Raw genomic sequence first — 21658 nt, 5'->3', positions numbered from 1 at the left:
ATCACGCCGATTATAAGTGAATGCGACGTATTTACCCCTCAAGAAGTAAAAATTTGACCTAGCTAATAAGAAAAGGGAGCACTAATTAGCAGCAAACGGAGATTGTTAGTGAGGCAGAATTTTGATTGACAAAGGAATCATAGTAGCTTTCTTCATCACAGAGACTGAAAATAAGGAACATGTATTAATGAGTTTGAAAAGTACTTACAACAGTTGCATTTGGAAACAAGTTCAGGATGTAGTAAATCAGATGGCATGTTTTGGGGACTTAATAAATGTGCTTAAGGTAGTTTGCTTCAGTCATGTACTATTGTTAATGGGAAGAGATGTGAAATTAGTGTTGAGAAATTTTTTTGTTCATCTTAGTGTCTTTTTAAGAGTGGTAAATAATTTAATGAAATACTCCTCATGTTTTGGCTTGGATGTTTTCATTGTGAAGCAGTTAGCCGGGAAGCCGAGTATCACATCTGAAAAGAGAAAAAAATATGCACAGCAAGGAACATTTTTCTTTCTCCCTATAAGTTAGTCAGTTCCATTAACTAAACAGATAAACTTTCTGTGACCTCACCTACAGCCCTTCAGCCTTGACCATGAGATTTTTCTGATGCTTGAGGTGATTTCACTCTGGCTTCCTAGTAAGACATGATAAAGCTGAGAAGCAGAAGAAACAACACTGCTCATGTGGTCCATTTGTCCTGAAAGCTTTCATGGATGCGGTGTCCATGGGAGCAGCTGGGCTTGGGGACAGGACTCAGAGCAGCAGTTGGACTTCAGGACTCTGTACCAAGTGTAAGGGGATATTCGCAGCTCAGATTCAAGCTGGCAGTCCTGGGTTGATCATTTTCTCCTTGAATCATGAGAACTGCTGGGCTGATGTTTTATATCTAAAGTTTGACCTCGTTTTCAGACTTGACTGCAGAAGCTGTTTATGAGCATGCTGCACAACTTTGCATGGGATGGGCAGGTCTTGCAGACTTTAGGTGATACTGAAAACCTAGTTTAAAACTTTCACTGGTGTTGTTCTTCCCAAGTGCTACTTGTGTGGACCACACAGTCTGGACAAATTGCAGGCACACCTGGCTGACCTGCTGTGGATGCTTTTGTAGGTACCCTGGGTATTCTGCCAGCACCCTCTGCTGCCCAAGTTGGGAGTGCAGCTCCCCAGGACTCGAATATGTTTCTGAGTCTTACTAGTTTCTCTGTTCCCTTTTAAAATGTTGATGGGTAGATGCTTTGACACTTATTTGTGTGTGCGTGCTCCCTTGAAAAACAAGGTTTCTTAGATTATCCTCAGTGTTATCCATGCCAAAATAATGTGCTCTTAAAGACACTTAGAGTTGTGATGTGATGACCTTCAGGGAAATCAGATGTATTCTGACTTAGGAGCAACTGCAAAGGCATAAGACGGGTCTATAGAAGAAATGCAGTAGGTTGCTGAAAGATGAGCACAGAAAGCTTCTCTTGTCCAGAAGAGGCCAAGATTTGTCCCTCTCCGCAGAATTCCAGGCTCGAAGATGAGCATGCAAAGGTTATGCCAAAAGATCAGATCCACAGACATCGTGTCTTATCAACCATATAGCTACAAGTGTCAGCAGGAGATTCCCAGTAGCATAATTTGAAACCTAGCTGCTCATTTGTTCACACTCTGCATTTGAAATACGTTCCCAACTTCCCGTCGGTTGGGAGACAAATATTTTCTTGGTTCTTCCTTAGCACTTGTACAAACTTTTTAGGAAATATAACTAATGGCTTGTTCAGCATAGGATTTTTTCCCTTCTGAGAACTGTGTGTTTCTTGTTTGCCAGCACTACTTAGAGGGCAAGAGGCATGTGCTGGGGAACCTTTCCCAGGGAGCCCTCCCAAGTCCTCCTCTGAAATACTGACCATGAGATGGAATCTGGCCCCAAATCTTTCAGTAAATCAAGAAAGAGGAAGTGATAGCAATTGTAGCCAGGTGCTTTAAGATTATTTTATGAGCTAAGTCCTTGGAAAAAAAGCCTTGTAAAACTTTGCATTCTGTAATGATATTACTTATGTGTTTATTTCTTTTTAAGCTACATGACTGTGACACTTTGCTTCCTTCTGCTCTTTGGGTTATGGGTCAGAGTCCCATTGCTCTAGGCAGTTTCAAGGCCAGAAGTTGTTATGAAGAGAGAGCTTAAAATCAAATTAAGAGATCTTTTAAGTAATTCAGTCCATGCTTCAGGCCGAGAACGAAGTTTTCTAAAGCTGTGTTCATTCTAGCTTAAATTTGCTTAGTAGATGCTTCTGTTCTTTCCCTTCGAAGCTTTTGTTTCATTGCCAGTTGATCATGGTAAGGAATGAATTATTAACCTGTGGAGTTTGCCTTTTGCCTATACATAAGCCTGGGGAAGTCTTGATGTTTCCACATGGTTACTAATATTAAATGTATCATTAATGGAATGGCAGTTTTGCATTGGATATAGGGCAGGAAGGCAACACCACAGGTTTAGTCAGAGCCGCTCACATAAGTACAATATTTATTGTTACCAACAGTTACAATGTTACCAATATTTGACTTTCCTTCAGTGGTGAGGAGACCACAGGTTTCCGTGCAATCAGCTCCAGTGCCTCTCTATTGTCACCTGTAGAAAAATTAGTCTTGTACTCTGGTCTTTTTTGCTCTAGTTCAAGCCCAATTCTATTTGTCTAGTCTTGAGTGTCTCCAATTACTCTTGCTGACCTCTGCTGTGCGTTTTTCAGTCTCTCCATGTATTCCTCAAAATGCAGAACTTAGACCTGAGCGTTTATTTGTGCAATTGCTTGCGTTTATGCATTATGTTATACTGACCATATTGTGTTATACTGACTGAATAGCATCCCAGCTTCTCCCGATCATTTCTCCAACTTCTTAAGAACATTTTTTGAATACTAGCTCTGTCCTCCAGTTCGCGTGCAATCTTGCTTATCTTATATCCACAAGGTCTATGCTTCATCCTAGAGGGAGTTTAAACACTTTTGGCATGATTTGTTCTTGACAAACCTGTGTTGGTCATTGCTCATCTCTGCCTGTTGATTGAGGCATTTTTGGCTGAATTTAATCTCGTCTAAACTTGAGATCAAACTATAAGGAGGAAAGGCAGAACAGTCCAGTCAGACTGAGCTGCAGATCTTGTGTTCAGACTTTAGGGCTGAGAGCTATTTTGTATTTCTAAATTGCATTACAGACTTACAGAGAGTAACTTTCCAGGCGGAAATTCAGACTTAAGAAGATCCTTTCTGAAGGAAATATTCAAAAGTAAAGTCAGAAAAGGTAATCATTGTTTGAAAAGCAAAGCATAAATAGTGTAGGCTTGATGATGCAAACCAGAGGGTTGTAGCGTAAAGAACACAGGTGGCAAAAGCTCTTCTTGCCAAAACATCTCTTTTTTTTGTTTGTTTGTTTTTGTAAAATCTCTTCTATACCATAATCTGAGCAAAATTCAGATCACAATAAAAAAGTAGAAAGAAATAAAGAAATGTTGCATAAAAGGCTGAGTTGTGGGGCAAAATTGTAGTTTTGGCCCAAATTGTTTGTATCTGGCACTGCATAGTCCTATAAACGGAATGAAGTGTAAGCCTTAAATTACTGCGAAAATGGAGCTTTATCAAAAAATGTAGCTTTTCTTGCCCATCTTACCCATGTAAGACAGAGGCAGGATATTGACTTGACAGATTTTTCTGTCTTGCCACACTACCATTGGTCGCATCCCAAGTGGAGCCACAAATCAGCATCTTTCCAAAAGGTACCAACCATGTCACAGGCTTGTCCTAAACAGGTCCTTGCAAATCACAGAGGTGAACTTCTGAATGAAAAAGTGTAATGTTCATAAAAAATAAGGGGGAGAAAGAATGAGAAAATTGGGCAGGAGCCAGCTGTATCTTTGAGGAGAAGGGTAAAGCTCATGCCTATGGTGCTCTCTTCAGCCTCATGCTGTGGAGCAACACATCAGCCTTTACAATTAACAGATCCAAAGCTGCAGGGACTTGGAGTAGACACAATCGTTAATTATTGTTGCAATCTGGCGAATATATAAACATGATGTAACGGAATTCTTTGGTATAATTACTTGTCATACAGTTCACTGCTCAAGGGATTTCGCAGGCAGTGCTGTACTTTGGTTTAATCCAAAGAAAATTCACATTCACCTGCTGGTCTAGTTGTTGTCTGGCTAAGTGCCAGGTCTCCGCCTCCCACCTTTGATATTTGCTGCTCCTTGATACCTTTTAACACTCACTGGCTTAAAGCTAAAAATTCTGGGAATTGGGAGATAGTTGGGAGATAGGACCTGACATTGTTTGGCTTGTTGAAAGCTGAAAGATGATTCAGGAGACATGAGGATAGGTCACCTTTGGGCTGCATTAATTTAGAGGTAGCTACGCAATCTAATTGTACAGCACGAGTTTAAAGTAATAGTTTTGTAAGTGTAAGCTGATCCTGGTTCCCATATGGTAAAATCCACTGAAAGTATGAACCCAGCTGTTAAGTGCATGACTGCGACAGTGTGTTCAAGAGTCTCATACTGCAGCAATTATGTGGCATCCCCAGCTATTAATCTCTCACTATTAATCAGCAATAAAAGCAGCTTATGGTGAGCATCACTGCTGTTTGAATCTGATCTCTTTGGCATTGTACCTGGAGGGAAGATAGCAATTTTGGGATCTTTTCTTCTTTTATTCTCTCCCTCCTCATTTTTCTGGTAGATACAGTTCAACCCAGGACACACGAAATGTACTTTGCATCCACTTATTTGGAAGTGGAGTTTATCACCCACCCATTGCCAAGCTCACAGCTGTCTGGCCTTGACAAAGATACTGGGTTTGAAGGCCTGACTTGTCTTGCAGTTTGGCAAATGCTTCACTTGTGTGATTTTTTGAATGCCTTTTGTTCCAGATTCATTGCTAGAAAGCAGAATATTGAAATGGACTGAAACTAGAAGTGCCGTGTGTTAGCTGAAGTAACCATGAAGCATTTACTCAGCAGGTTACTTCAAACACCTATATGATTTTAAACTTAAATGGTCCTTTTGAGACTGACAGGACTACTCTCTCCCTTGGGTACTTTGCAGAAGTGGAGGTTTAACTCCTTTAAAAAAATAATGACTGGTGTTCAGTTTGGTTATCCAGACCAAGGATAGTCATGGCTGTTTACTATTTGCAGCTCTATTTTTTTAGTATTTTTATGCTGCAAACTGACTGTAGAGAGGAATTGTCTAATGCTATGTTTTTATGATGTCTGTTTGGCTGTGGAGTTGCTATTATGTCACGATGGTACTGATCAGCTATCAGCAAATTTTGGGACTGTTGCTTCAGACACAGTGTATTCGTGTAATATAACTCAAAACATGTGTGCTAAGAAAGTTCTTCCTCTACTGAAATCTGGCTTTGCATGAGCTTAGCGGTGTGAAAGGTACTCGAGTCTCAAACATCCCATGAAAAAGAAATGGGATGTTTGTTGCTCCTCTTTTGAAAGAGAGTTTGGGAAATGTCACTTGCTGAACTTCTTCAAATAAGTCTCTGATCTCCAGCTCTGTTGTCCTGGCTCATCCAACAGCCCTGTAACATGCTCGGGAGATGTTAGAGGAGCACAAGGGCTATGGGAAGTGTTAAATGTGTCCTTGTTCCTGCTTCGCTGATGTCAAGGGCTTTTTGATTTCTTTTTCATGAGTATTCAGTGACCTACACAGAGATCTGCAGCCCCTTTATTATTAATCCTCAGAATAAATATTAATCTTGAGTATTAGAAAGTCTAAGGAGTCTAAGATGACCACATCTGCGTGAATGAAGTCATAGTTTTATATTTGAAAGGGTATTTGTATTAGGCAGGATTTTGAAGTAATTGTGTGCTAAATGATCGCAAAGATCAACTCCCTAAAAAAAATTCTTCTGGGTTTCTCAATCCCTCAAAAGAGAGAGAAGAGCATCTTGAAAAGAGAGTGTCACACTAAGACAGTTGCCTGCAGAAGGATGGGAGGTAGGAACAGCTGAGAAAGGAAAACCTGATCGTGTTATGTAGTAGCAACAGTGATAACAGATCTGCTGAGACAGGCAAGACCTGGAGAGAGAAAGATGCTAGCAGTGTTTGGGGATTTTATGCAAGATGCTTATCATTGGAAAAATTGAGGTATTTATTGCTTCCATGAGTTCATTTAATCACAAATATTATCTTGATTAATTTGTGCTTCCTGGCACTCTTTTACTACATTGACTCTTCCTTTCACTGCTTGTCAATGCAACGATAAAGTTTTGATGAACAAATCATCTGAAGATGTCTCCGAATATATTAATTTGCTTCAAAACCCAACAGCATTCCCTTAAATGTGGAATGGGGGGTGGTTTGTTCATTCCAGCGGTATTTGGTGTCTGGGTTATGGTATCATTACCCAGAGTACAGTATGTGATTTGAGCTTTTTCCCAGCCTTCGAAATACTAAACTTGTGGTGGATAAGGAGTAAAACATAATATTTCATTGGAGTGTGTTGTTTATAAATGTTTGATACACTGGTGTCAGAGACAGTATTTGCGGTTGCTGTTTCTGGAATGAGTGGTTTGAAGAAAAGCTATGCAGTCTGCAGGAAGCACAAGCATCTCAGGAGCTCCACAAATACCACCATTCTAACCTAACCTGACCCAGTTGGGAGAAAAATGTGGTTTCCTGCCTTCGTTTGAAAAAGTGTCTTTCAGGCTTACTGACATGCATCCTGCAAATTTAATTTTCATAAATATTTCATCTCTTTCTTATGCTCAATTTAATCTATCAAAGCCACACAGTGCAGGAGACATCTGGGATTGTGCTTAAGCAGCTGGGTTTCATTTGCGGGAGGTTTCTAGCAAAGTTCTCTTTCTTGCCAGCCACAGAATGTCTTGGTGACTGTGCAGTAGCACTGGGAAATTCGGCAGAAGTGACATAGCTTCAGAAATAAATGGGCTTAGTTTCTTCTTTTTCCTAGGTTAGGCGTTGTCTAAGGCTTTTGGTGGTCGGTTCTGTTTTGTCTCTGCTCAGCCTAAGCAATAGGAGCACTGGTTTTGTTTGTTTGTTTCAAACTGTGGCAACTTCTATGCAGAGTGAACCTTTACAGCAGCCAGCGAGATTTCCCTTCAGCAGAAAACAAGCACAAAAATCCTGTTCCGAAATGGAATGATTAACAAGCTAATTCTACATCGACATATGTTGCAATCAAGCAACAGACGTATTAAATGAATTATATTAATTATTCATTAAATACACTGTGTAAGGAATGAAGATAAAAGCATTTCCCACTCTTCTCAGAACAGAACATACAGTGACAGTGTGTAAGTCGGCTTTATCTCCTTTTGGCACCTCACTTTTATTAGAAATCCAAGGCGAGAACAAGTGTCACACGATGTTTTTCCTCAGTGTTGGCTGCAGCTGAGCTTATCTTGATTCCTTCTACCCAAAGAGATGCTGCTCACGGTGTAATATTTGAAGCTCTTACTGTCTCAATAGAAGTTCTGCAGCATCTTTGTACCAGGTAGAAGTATCTGACTCATTGTTTTATTGAAATTGTTAAATAGATCCTATTTGAATAAGGGCCACCAAGTAGATTTTGTCGAATGAACGATTGCTGCCTGTGGGAAGTCACCAGCTGAAAATACAGTTACAGATGAAGAAATAACACCGCTACCTTCTTAATCTGTCATTACTGGCTTCAGTTTTGTGATCAAATTTAGGCTTTGAAGCATCCTTCCAGATCAATTTTCAAAGAGCTGTAACATCTCATAAACTCTATTATTTGTTAAATGTAGTTTTCTGTATGTTCTCTTAGCAGTTCAGTTATTAGTAGCTGCCTGAAGATGTATTTTATTTATTATTTTTGTTGCCTTATACATTGAGAAATAAGTAAATCTATACCAGAAGCCATCAGCAAGAAGAATGAAGGTAAAAAATTGTCTGCAGTAATTATGGCTTTTCTGAAACTTTATACCTATGCTTGTCCTAAGCTGATTGTTCTCTGGGACAACAGAGCTTTGTACAACCCAAGAAAGATTTGGTCTGGAATATCTACTGTCATTGTACTTTGGTATTTTATTTTTAAAATATAATATTGTAAGTTGCTCATAAATCTTTTTTTGGTGGTGGTGGGGAAGCCCTAAACTCTTTTTAGCTCTGTGGACATGCACTTGGGTCATGTACATGTTTTGTTTAATAACAAAATAGTACCACCAAAGAAGAGCAAATGAAATCTCATAAACAAATAAAATGGAATGCCTCAGAGTTATGGAAGTAGATAAACTGCCCGGGCAGACGTTTATGTAAAAATGTAACCAGGTTTCCTTCAGCCCCGGCAAAGGGATGCCAAACACATTTCCCTTGAAACATCTTTATGCGCTAAGCTAACACTCCACCATCAAGAAATGTGTTAAAATCAGTATGTCTTTCCTTTTGTGCCAAATATGTTATGATTATTTTAGGTAAGGGAGAGAAATAAAGGCCTAGCTGATGTAAAAAGAAGGGGAAATAAATTATGCCTCTAGAACATGGTGGTTTTAATAGATGAAGAAGCATCTGTTTTTTCTGCTAGGTCTATAAGTGATGTGTTTGCAGACTCCTCTGTGTGTTTAGAGCAAGGAGGGAATGTGCTCTGTGGCTTTACAGCCATGGGCACCAGCACCCGCTAAGAACAAATGCTTGTATCTTTTCATGTCCTGGCACTAAGATGTCATCGTTGCTTCTGAGAAGCACCTGCATGCTTTTGGTGGTGGTTTTTAGATGGGCGTTACATCAGATGTGATGGCAAGGAGGTGGCAAATAGAGAAAATGAGAACTCATGAGAAAATTGGTCTCCACGCCATTCGTTTCTGTTAGTGGGCAAACACCTTCTGTACCCAGACTTGCAGAGCTCTGGTCCTGCTGTTCAGTTTAACGCTTATGGCTGACATCAGGAGGATTTTTCAGAGCTAACTGAAGGTATTGTTATAGTGTTGTATAGATCTAAAACGTATGGAAATTTGTGCTTCTGAAATAATTGGTTAAAATTGCAAGGTTTCTCTTATTGTGTGACAGAGTTAATAGTTTTTGTATTTTCCATGTTTATTGGTCTACTACTTCTTCTAGTGTGTGGACAATATTAAGGGAAGAATAAGTCAGAAGCAGCACGAAAAAGAGCCATCAAACCCACAATTACAGCCATTTGTTAGCAAAAACACCCAACCAACCAAACAAAAAAAACCCCACTCTCCTCAAAAAACACAAACAAACGCAAAACCCCCACCCAAACAAAGCAAAAAGCAACTCCTCATTTTTTCCCTCTCTGCAAGTTTCTCTTGTCTGTTTAATATTGTCTGGGTAGTAACAGAAAAGAGGACTGAAGGACATAACACAGCTCAATTTTCTGAATAGACGATCTTGTGTTCAGTCCGCTAATGACCTTTTAAAGATATAAAACCAGACTGGGAGTTAAAAGTCTTGAGTTCATTTTGCAGCTATGTGGTATAATCCCCCCTGGATGCACATCTGACTTGTGGATCCAGATCCACAGGCGTCCTGTTCAGCTGATTTCAGGGGCAGCGAGGCACAAAGATACCTTTGTGAATCTGCTCTGCTCTCTCATTTCACCTTCTCTCCCGCAAAATGGAAATAATAATAACGCGGTCTGACTCCACAGAGCTGTTTACGAGGGATGTTAATTGGAAGCAGCTGTCTGCACTGGTGACAAAGGCCATAGAAATATTTGTAGATTTATATATAAACAGCAACAGACTGTTGCTATTTCATACGCTGGACCAAATGGCTTTCAAAATCTGAGCTGTCCTATGGCAGCCCATGTAGGCTACAAGGTAGTTTCATCATTTTTCTCAGCGCAGTTTAATTTAAAATAATATTGAATATATTTCCCTTGCAGGGTGACAAAGAGAGTTTTGTCATTCAATTGCCTGTCTCACAGACAGGATCTTCACTCATAGAGCATTTTGGCCTCATCGTGAGAACTTTAGGAGGGATGTGGTGGAAGAAAGATGTGTGGCCCACTCTCAGTACTTCCAATTGAATCTGTTAATCTGGTCTCCTGCCTGATGTGGACCAAAGAATTTAACCAAGTGCTTAATGCACCCAAGCTAATACATTTTAAGGAGAGTAAAAGGACATTTAGAAAGGCAATATATAGATCTAAAATGATGGTGAGTCTGTAAATACTGCCTGGTAAGTTTTATACTTAGAGCAAGTCACGCTACACAAGGTCAAAACCAGATGAAAATACCTTAACTAGTGTTGCACTCAAAATATCTGCATTTGCACTGCACATGCAACCTTTGTTTGACCTCTGTGCATATACATTCCTGTGCAATCTTTCATTGCATAATAACAGATCAGCTTTTCCACTGGACCTTGCTCTGCTCAGTCCAAAGGATGAGCAACACTTGCTTAATGAGTCCCTGTTCATTATTCTATTTTTGTTGCATCGTTCAATGCATGACCATCACCTTATTTCCTGAATGCTATTCAAGAGCTGCTGAGGCCATAATTATTCATTTGAGGCACTTTGGGCTTGATCCTTTGGCACGCACTTACTCATGGTTTCCCTGATGTCAGTGATATCTGTCCGTGCTTGATGTGCTTGCTGATTAGACCCAGGATTTTCAGGTTGAGCACAAAGAAAAGTGGAGCAAAGAACTGGGCATCACCTGAGAAAAGAGTGACTTAGGTGTTTCTGCTGGATCCACACAAAGGTAGTGCTGGAAGAAATAAGTCATGGCAAAGCATGTAGCTGCATTACTTGGAGATCATTCCTTTATATTTTTCAAAAATATTTTTTTCTACTCATGTTCATTTATCTTACCTAATTTTTAGGTTTCTGGCAAAAATTGAAAAAGGATTCTACAGGCAATAATAATTATCCTTTATTAAACAAAACTGCAGAAGTAACACTAATTCGACCATTTCCTAAGTAGGTGGGTGGGTAAGCTGATGATTTTTTTCAAGTGTACTTTAACACATTGTGGTTTTGCAGGTGATTGGTTAAACTTGAATAAAGCAAACAGAGTACAGAAGCCCCATCACGTAGCACACCCCCCCCATCTTGCCAAAATGTGATGCAGCATGATGCCCATGCACATCCACTGCACAAAACTTTTCCCTTGAGTGAACAGAGTAAGTGGCAGAAATAATAGGTTACAAATCTCCATCTGTCTAGCCCTTGGAAGGTGCTAGACAGAACATTTTGCCCAGGGCCTTGCAGAAAGATTTTTCTGCAGAGGAACGATGAGATTCAGCAAACCCGAGTGTCACGTTAAGCTATGGAGAAGCATCCAGTGACTTTCGTTCCCACTCGACTCGATTGTCCCCAGCCCATTCATCCACTTGAATGACTTTTCCTGGGCAGGCAGGATCCGAGACTGCTGGAAAAGCCCTGCTGAAATGGCATATTCCCTTTGGAGATGATATTGTGAGGAAATCCAACTCTTCAGGTCCCTGGAATCTGAATTAACACAGTCTGGGGGATTTACTGGTTTATTACTTGATCTGATTTTCGAAGGAACAGCAACAAACGCATACCTAGAACAAACTCGTCCTCTCACGGGTACAGATTAATAGAGGTGCTTCATGGAATGAGTTGTAATGCTTCAAATTATATTTTCTGCAAGCCTTGAATTATGTTTGGAAATCTAGGTCTCTGTACCACTGGTAATAATATAGGACTTGAAGGGAAAAAAATCAATGTATGAACACTTTGAAGAGTATTTGCTTTGGACTCATGCTATCAGTATTGTATTATAGGAGTAATGGAAATCAAAGCTCACACCAAAGCACGCATCCAGGATCTGAACTTCAGTTTAAATGAGCAGTAGGTTTTAACCTTTTTGGAAATGTTTCAAATAATGCTCAGTATAGCACCAGAATGGCTTACGCTTTGTAGGCTTTGGAGTATGATTCACTGCTCGGGTTACATCCATAACACCTTCCGCACCATTCATTTCGACAGGAGGGAGGAACTTGGTATCTCACAGGATCAGGTTATTGTCTGGATGGGTTTTGTATCCCTATAATGCCTAAAGTCACCTGGCAGAGATTTTTTACTTTGATATATATTGCGGGACAGAAAAAGCTGTTTCTGCTGCAGTTAACAGTCAGCTGTCGGGTGTTGTAACTCTACTGTGCAGGGTGAGTGTTTGCTCTTTACCGCTTTCATCCCTTGATTCTAAGAAAGGAATTTTTTCCTTAAGCAAAACACGGCCTTTTCCTGTCAGCAGCTGGGAGAATGAGGATTAGGTTCTCCAAACAAAGCTCGGCGCCCTTGTCAGGTCTCTCTTTTCAGAAGGTCTCCAAAGCCACAACAATGCAAAGGCAGGTTTCGGATGAAGCATTCCTCCGAAACACCTGCCTGTGCTTCCCAAAGCTGGACGCTGCATCCTCACAGTGCATCCTACCCCAGCAGTGCATTGGGGCTGCCCCTCTGGAAACTTCCTCTGAAACTCACTGGACACAGACCCGAAAGAAATTCAAGACATTTCTGTAATGCTGCGAGCACTTGGTATCTGTTCCCTTAAACCCCCTGAGAAGAGACATGAAGGAACTCTTTGAAATAGCATTTTTCCTCCCTTTTTTTGAAATGTTGTTTTGCCTGTTAGGGATCAAGGCTATACATAGAGAGTTATTGTTGTTAGTAAAGAAACGGTATCCCCTGACAGCTTCAGTCCAGTAGAGCTGACTGATTTTACCACACTCTCCATCTCCTTTCTTGGGTCAAACCCTTGTTTGGTTTGACTATTTATTTTCTTATCTCACTCTGTGCTGAAAATATTGCTTTCCACCTTCTCCTATAAATTAACAATTCATTGTATGTGCGTATGTGGCAACCCTATGCTAAAAACAAATTTCAACAGTGCATAAAGAAAGAGCTTTGGAAAGCCTTGACAACCAAAATCCCAACTGGCAGAAGTTACTATTTGCAAGAGATCACATACATTGAATGGGGGAAAACACGGTAACTTGCATTGTTTGTTACAACTTCAGTTGGACTCATTTGAGAAGTCAAGGCGATTTGTAAACTAAGTAACTTTATAGTTCAAAATATTGATTAGTCTTTTGGAAAAGAAAAACAAAGATCGTATAAATGAAACTGAATGCCTTCTGAGGGGAAATTGCATTAAACAGTTAAAGGTCTGGAGACAAATGTGGTATGGATTATCTTACTTGAAAAAGATGTTTTCTTGCCTTCATTAAAAATAATCTCAGAGGGGATTACAAAACACTGATAGAACCACAGAGCAGTTCTTAATGCTGCTTTTTTCCTCTGAAATTAAGCTATCATGAGCAAAGAAACATATTGCAGAGTCAGGTTCAGTGTGTAATAAAAGTGTTCTCATTTAGCTTGGGGCTTGCTGCAAATTCTGAGTTTCCAGTGTTAAGAAACAGCAAAATACTGAAGTTTCATTACTACCAAAGCTGCCTCGTGTATTCAAAACAATTTTCCCCTGGTTCCTTAACAGTTTTTCAGCTGCTGCTTTCATTTTTCTTCCTTTTTTTCTTCTCCCTGGTGATAACGGTTGGGATTTCAGACTGTCACCAAGACTGATAATATAACTGCTACAATCTGCATTCATATTCTAATCTGAACACAATAATGGAAACAATATGGAACAATATTGTTGGAATCTTAGAATTCCAATAACGGGATTATCTTGATTAGAGCTCTGTGGAAGATGAATCTTTTGGCTTGGTGTACAACTAATGGTAATACAGAGTCACCATAATACATGTTTTATGACCATTGCCTTCAAACATTTTGGTTTTAGGTTATTTTTTTCTTTTTGAATGAGTCAAATTTGCATTTTGGGGTGAATTTATAGAGAGTGACAGAAATTAAGTCTAGAAGGAAGTTTGAGTTGCCTGGGCTGTCCCTCCACTCGAAGGCATTTACAACTGTACTGTAGCCATTTCTGACAACTCTTTGTCTAATCCTTCTTTAAATCTTTAGGAAAAGTCTTCTAATGCTACAGATTATTGACTAGCCATGTTGTATTTGTGCAACAAATTATTACTCTTCATTATTTGGACTTGCCCCTACTGAATTTATGGTGTGTCAGAAACACCTCATATGGATTTGTCATCAGTGCACATTGTTCCTGTTGTTAATAATTATTGCTGGTTTTACAGATGAAGTAATTCGGTGTCAGGTTGAAATTATAAAATATAATAATAACTGGGACAACACCTGAAAATATATCAAACCTGTGAGAGGGAAAAGTAGAATTTCTAAAAACATTAACGTTACTTAGTGGTAACCAAGTGATAGCAATAGTTACTTTAAATTGTGTATTATTAATATAAATCATTCACTTATACAGTTTTGGAATGAGCAGCCTGGAAATACAGATGCGATGTGTGTGAAGGAGAATGACCCAAGGTGGTAAGAACAGAGTAGGCAGAAGCAATGGGTGTTCAGAAATGTAGAAACTTGCAGTGAGAGGAACAGTTCTGATAGTGTAGCTGAGCATCCTTAGCTACTATATTAAAATGTTTCTGATGGCATGGTCCAACTCGAGGACAAAGCCATTGGAAATTATTCATATTCCTCTTATTTTCCACTCCCAAGGTGATACAGCTTTCTGGAATTGTTCACTGAATGGAACAGCATTCTCTAGTTTCCTTTTTTTTGTTCATTTTTTATTTTTGAAAGGAGGTAAAATAATCTGCAATTGCATAGCAGTCTTGTCACAGGACGGGAAACATGAGCTTTCAGTCCTGGGATGCACTACTAGATCACATCTTTCTTATTAGATGGTTGTGCTGTTGTATTCAAATGAATGTATCTATACACATAGAGTGAAAAGACGTGTGAAGTATTGCAGAGCTGACCCAAGATGTTATTAGCAACACAGGCATGATGAACAGGTGCGTTCTCAGTGCTGGCAAGGGAGGGAGCTGCAGCAGGCTTGGTGGTTCATCCGAACCATAAGTTTCATTTAAACTGCTCAAAATGTGGAAAAAGTGTGAACTGTTGCAGCGACACCTGCCCGACCTCACATGGTGCTCTCTTATTTGTAGCCAGCTCAAATGCCAGATGTGGCAGCTTGAGCTCGAAAAGCTGTGAAGGACATCTTTAAATCAAGACGTGTTCATGTGTAATATTTGATGGTTGGCTTTCATTTACCTGGAAAGCACTCAGTGCTCAGCTGTATGGAGAGAGTACCTGTAGCTGCTGCTCCTGCCTGAGCACTGCTGGACTTGGGGGGAAATCAGTGCCGTGGCTGCTTCCCATCATCTGCAGTTCCACATGGCAGTATTCTTGCTAACCTTTTTCATATAATACCAAGAATATGCGATTGACATCTAAACCAACACATTTGTTCCTAGCAGCGAAGACTAGACCCAGAGTAACTTCTTGCAAAGCTCTGCTTCCACCAGCCAGTGATCCACATTGAAGCTTATTAAAGTCATGTGTTCAATTTTTTCATAATTGCCCCCATTCAAAGCATGGCGGGCAGCCAATAAAGCACTAAGTGGAAGTTTCTGTCGGTCCACCTGTCTTTCTGCAGCTAACGAAGTGTGCCGTTTTTTGTCTTCTAGACGTTACACAATTCATTGTCAGAGGAACTTGTTATATATAGACTTAAAATAAATTAGCTCGAGACGAGGCCAAAGCCATTCAACTATACTTGTCTGTATAGCAAGTCATGTATTTATTATCCAGAGTGACACATTAATATGTTTGGGTGGAAAGCTTACTCTTGAACAAGAACAGGCAATTCTGGTTGTTGGCTGTACTTGTCTGTTAAATGTCCTAATTAAAAAGGACAACATCCTGAACAGCATGGGTTTCAGCAAGGGCACCCACCAATCTGGACCATGGTCTCTGGTACTTTGCTTCATCAATTAGTTGGGAGCTCTTCCCCTGCAAGGGTTGCTGTGTTTTCGAGCCCTTGTCCTCTGCCCAAGCCCAATTTACAGCTGCAGTCTCTTGCTACTTTAGCATACTTGGAGAACGGGGAAACTAATTTTACAGACTTATAGGAAGTAAAAGGGCTTTTTAAGTTTACCCCCCTGATCTCTGTGAACAACAGGTATCAAACCTGTAATTAATTCGCAGTTGAAAGTGCCCCCAGGATCAGAAACTTGACTCTGTGAGAAACAGGGCTGGCACAGGGAAGAAAAAAAACATCTCCTGTTTTCTATCAGAGCAATTAATCTTGAAAATTTTCTTTGCCTGTGAGGAGATTGGCGAAGACAGCTGTTGCTTCATCCTGGAAAATGGCCCAAAAATGGTCTGCAAAAAAAAAAAAGATCTTGCAGTGATTTTATTATGAGCAGTAAGTGTAGCAGTAGGGTTTTGGATTTTCCTTTATTTCTGCTGTAAAATTTAGGTGTTCTGGGGACACATTCATAGAAGGAAAAGAGCAAGCCAGCAACTTCTCTTGGTGCTAATTAGCAGTGAAAAGCTTCTACAAGAGCTAAGGTAATTTTTAAGGTGAGCGATCTGAGAGTAAGACTGATACCTTAACTTTGGTGATACCCAAACCATCCGAATATGATTTCCTTGTGCAGCTGGTCTGCAAGCAGCAAAGTGTCATATCTGATCAAGCCTGAAAGGGCATAAAACCCCGTCTGCCTTGGCTCCACTTCAGGCTGCCCTTACGGCTGTTGCAGAGAACCTCTCACTTTTATACACTAACTGCTCCCCTGCAAGGATTTTTCTGAATATTTTTCCCTTTTCACTTTAAAAAGAAAGACCCTGTAAACCAAATCTTCCTCCTACAGGATCTTGACCATCTTTGAGATATTTATGTTAAGACTCCTCAGAGTCTTAACTTTTCAATACTCAATTCAGATCCAAGGATACAATTACCCTTCCTTTATGTGTTGCTGGCTCTTTGATGGTGGTGAGAAGCTTAGGAGACGGGGGAGAGGGAAGGAAGGATGCTGCAGAGATTGCCAGTGGTTTAATTCTTGCTAAGACTGGGCGTGTGGCTTGTGTCAGGTGACCAGGCATATGACTTGTCCTTTGGCTTAATAGGTTTTTTGGTTCTAGATGTTTTTACAGGATGGATTAACTTCTGTGACCTGTTTTTACAGGGTGATCATAAATGTGATTCAGACAATGTTGGACCTAATCAGGATTAGCTCTTTTGTTGATTTTGCATGGAAGGATAGCTGAAGTGACTATTTACCATTTAGTAGAGGGGGAAAAAACCTTGTAGGGTAAATTTACACACATCTGGCCACTTTTTTTGAGCAAAGCAGAAACTTGTCTTTTATTCCAATTTGCAGCATTCACCTTCATGTACTGTGCAGAAGAAAATGAGATTTAATCTCCCATCTGTGCCCATGCAAAGACATTCATGCTCCCTTGGAAGATTTGGGTCTTGATATATGCACATTAATTGCTTTGGAAAGTTGGAGGAAGCCTCCTAATATCTTGATGATCTGTTAAATAATCTGAAGACTCGCCTAAATACATTTCTTAAACACTAAGATCTCTTCAGCCTACTCAGGAACTGGAGAGTGGTTTTCTCAGCAAAGCAATGCATCTAATTTTAACTGAACAAGGATTACTTGTCTAGCGTTTTCCACAAAGCTGTACTGTGGGGTTCTTTCACCACAATAACACTCGCTAAGATCACGGTGTTGTTTTATCCCTTCTGAAGGAAATGCCAGAACTTTGAGTTTCATTTTCAGCACCTCCTGTAATACAGCTCGCTGTTTCTATACGTTTAATGTGTCTGTTCGCAAATGTATCCATCATCATCTACTCGGCATACGAGAACTGGCAATGCACTTTTGACAATTAAAAGCTCAACTGGTTAAACTCAGAAGTCTCTCACCCTAATTACCATTTGCTTAAACTTAAAAAAAAAAAAAAATCATAAAAGATATTTATTGTGCAAAATCCCAGTGAAGGGGAACATTCTGTCTGCAAACACAAACAATCCCAGTGTATTGTGGAAAGAAAAGGTAGTTTGAGCAGATTTTGGCTCTCCACAGTCCATCTCTTCCTTCTGTTAATGAATAAAGGTGAACTTCTGGGTGACGCAAAGGTGGTAATGGAGAAAGAATTCAAATAGCTGGTTTGCCTCTGATCTATAGAGCATGGAAGTAAATCCAACTGCCAAACACACGAAACTAACCCCCAAAGGAAAAAAATAGTCAGAGCCATTCTTTTCTGTTCCTTCAGTGCTGTTTTCTGCAGCCTGGGCAACTTGCAGCAAGAAGTACAGACAGAATTATTTCTGAAAAGCAGGAACACTTCCAGGGTGAGCAAGTTTCATTTATAATGCTGTTATAATGAGCATTATACTTACAATCCCCCATTTTCAGATTATGACTTTCATTTAAAGTTATATAAATGAGGGTTAATGTCCAAGCTGATGAATGAAGAGGTGTTCTTTGTAGGTGGCTTTTGGCAACTTTAACTCTGATTCTGTAAAGATTTGCTTCAGTCTTCTCATATTATTCTGTGGGGAGCAAAATTCATACAACCTTATCCTAGCAGGACATAGTAATGCGAAGTACAGATCTCTTCAGAGAATAAAAACCCTTGCATAATTTAGTCCCATTTTCAGAGGAAAGCATTTATGAAAAATAACATATTAAACCATTCAAAGTAAACCTATAAATTCCCTTAGGTTTCCTTGCAGCTCTAGTCACTGCAGTCAGTAGTAATCATTTCAGATTTGCTCCATAGACTTTACATGGACTTTATCTAAATATTTTTTCTGTATTAACAGCAAAATATCCCACAGAAAGTAGTGTAAGACTGACATTTTAAACACTAAACGTTGAAAAATAGAAACAAATGCTGGACATCTAAACCATTTTAAACTTGAAAAGGTATTTAATACTCTGGAAATGTTAGTGAAAAATTTATTTCTATTGGCTTAAATAATAATCCTACCAGGTGGGCTAAAAACAGAGGAAATCTAAAATGAATGATGAGAAGTTAAAATTAGAGGTCTGAAGTGGGGATGAGGTGCATTGGCAGAACCAGAAGACTTTTCTTATGGCTGCTCTGTAGTTTAGTACTACAGACCTCATGCATCAGGTCTGCCATTTATCTAAAGCTATTTTCTCTAATATTTGAAGCTTCTTCATTTGTAGCTGTTTCATTAACCAGATGCAGGTGTTAATTGCTCATAGCCACATTGCATAGAGAATCACAGAGAGTTTGAAAGGCACCTTCAAACCTCCTCTTCCAATACAAACCTCAGTGTGAATAGAAGTGAAGCTCTGGTGGAAACAAAAAGGAGCTGCTCTAAGAAATTTGCACACTGCAGGAAACTTTGTCATTGTCAGCAACGAGAAAAAAAAAAGAGATTATTAGCCAGCCTTATCTTTCCAGCCCACCAGAATTTTACATGAGTTATATTTTTCTCTCTTCCTTGCTGTCTCTTAGTAAGTAAATGGAAAGAAGCAATGGAAAGAAGACTTGAGTGATTGACCGTGGGGTTTGCATCTGAAGGAAAGCTACAAGGGAACAGTTCCCTTGCTCTTAAAATGTCGCTTTTCCATGATTCCATGGGAAACATTTGGTGTGTCCTCCGAGATACTTTTTCTTCAGCAGGGCTGGCCACAACTGTGGCTGAAACCCTTGTTTCACCCCTGGGGTTTACCCATTGATCTGCAGCTTCCTTATGTATTCAAAAAAAAGAGGAGTGTGGTTTGCATTAAGCCTTATTAAAAACCAGGATTACTTCTAAATGAATCATTGGCATCTGTGTGAGACCAAACTTCTGAGATGAATCTGTGGCCAGGGCTATTTCCCAATGCTATGCTGCCTTCCATGACCAAACCTTGAATATTGAGAGGGTGGTGGAATGATGACTTGTTTTAATGAGAACCTGTTATCTCACTTTATTTTCACATGTAAATGGGGCTTTTTAGATTTTTGTCATAACTCTGTAGATATTGAAGTGATGATCTCATTATTATGGTGACAAGTGTCTACACTGACTTACCATGAATTTTTTAACTGCTAATTCCCCAGAATTTCTACTTTTGAAGAAAAAAGAACTTCTATTTAGTTCTATCTTGTATTTCTCTTCAGTCTAATATGTGGCCTTACCCAATTAAAATTTATAGATACAATAGGAAATGCTCAATTAACTTTTTCAACGTTGTCCTTAGCTTGTCTCCTAGAAGACTGGAAAGTGATAAGGTTGATAGATCAGATTGAAAAAGTTAGGACAATTGCAAGTATGACAGTACAGCTCAGCAGAAAAACATTTGGTTTCAGGCCCAAAGTATTCACAAATTTAAGGTATGTTTGACTACCAGTTTCAACTAAATAAAAACAGGATTTTTGAAAATTACCACAACATTCTCAGGAAGATGTAAATATTTTTCTTTCAAAACAACATTTCCTTGTAAACATTGACCTAGCTCTAAGCAACAAAACTGAAAATACAATGGTTTCAAGCAGCATTAAATAATCTAGAAATGAAACAAAAGCCTTTGGGCTGAGCAATGTGTGTTCAAAGTGACATTTGCAGGTTGGCTGGGTCATTGGAGGAGAAAGCTTCTCTAGCTTATTTGAGCTTGTTTCCAACTTTCTTTAAGTCACCCAATTTGAAAATTCCTGACGTTGTTCATCCTTAAGATTGGGCACTCATATTTATTTAAAAAAAGAAAGAGTGATGACTACAGACAGAAAGATGAACCATCCAGGGACAAGTATTGTGGAGTGAAAGACAGTTAGATGAATGGATAGATAGATAGATGAATGGATGGATAGATAGATAGATAGACAGACAGACAGACAGACATATGTGTGAAACCAGACCATGGAAATTTTAACTGACTGCTTTTCAAGGTGCCTTAATATTTCCATAAGAACTTCTCTGGATGAGTGTCTTCTCCTCTTCCTCGTATGGCAGCATCGTTGATGACACCAGGTTTCTCAGGGAAAATGCTGTACTACTTTTCGAAGCCATTTTCAAGTTAAACAAAGCATCTTCCACCCCAGAAATGCGGATCACTTAGTGGCTTTCTTTCCTCAAACAGAAACTCCCAGGCGTCTCCTTCCATGAGCACTTGGCTTATAAACAAACAGGGCCCGGGGAGGCCGGGCTGCCAGCTGCCAAAAATGACGTGCACAGCGGCAGGGTAAATAGTTTACATCTCCTTCGACCTCTGGATTGTGTCACGGAGCTGCTAGTTGGAATGAGCAAATCTGCCGTTGCCCGAAAAATGTGCCTTTGGAATGGGAAGATAGACAGGGTGAGCTTTAGGCAGCGTTTGGTGGAAGAACATTTCTACCTGTGTCCTGTGGACCAAAGAGCATCTGGTTTTGGCAACGAGCATCAAAACAGTACAAAGAGTTCGAGCACTTCAGATATTGCGTCCTGCTTTTCTTTGCAAAGCACAAGCAGGAAAGGAGTCATTTGCTTCTAATTCAAAACTTTATGAACCGCAAAGTGCAAAAAAGTGAAGGGCGTATCTAAAAAAAAAATGGGAGTAGAAGATCTGTCACCTCTCCTTTACTGCCTGAATGTCAGCTGGCTGCCCAGTGTCTACAATCGAAAGAGAATGAAAGATGCTTTAGAAATATTGAGATATTTTTGAAAGACAGGTCCAGAAAAAAAAAAGATTATATTTGAAATATGTGTCTGAGTGATATAGGAGGAAACTTTGGTGACTGGGTTTTGATGGCTAAAATGAGAGGAGACCTATCCTAAATCTCCCAGCCTCTAATTTTGCTTTGTTTAC

The 21658-nt window shown here is 39.7% G+C and overlaps 1 protein-coding gene across 6 annotated transcripts in view; it reads left to right on the top strand.

Moving 5' to 3' along the window:
* Positions 1–21658, top strand: part of BMPR1B (bone morphogenetic protein receptor type 1B) — a 203302-nt gene that overhangs the window by 135861 nt on the left and 45783 nt on the right. The window lies entirely within an intron of this gene.

Source organism: Patagioenas fasciata, chromosome 4, assembly GCF_037038585.1.
Source record: "Patagioenas fasciata isolate bPatFas1 chromosome 4, bPatFas1.hap1, whole genome shotgun sequence".
Lineage (NCBI taxonomy): Eukaryota > Metazoa > Chordata > Aves > Columbiformes > Columbidae > Patagioenas > Patagioenas fasciata.
Note: the sequence above shows the minus strand (reverse complement) of the source record. Positions and strands in the feature narration are given on the sequence as shown.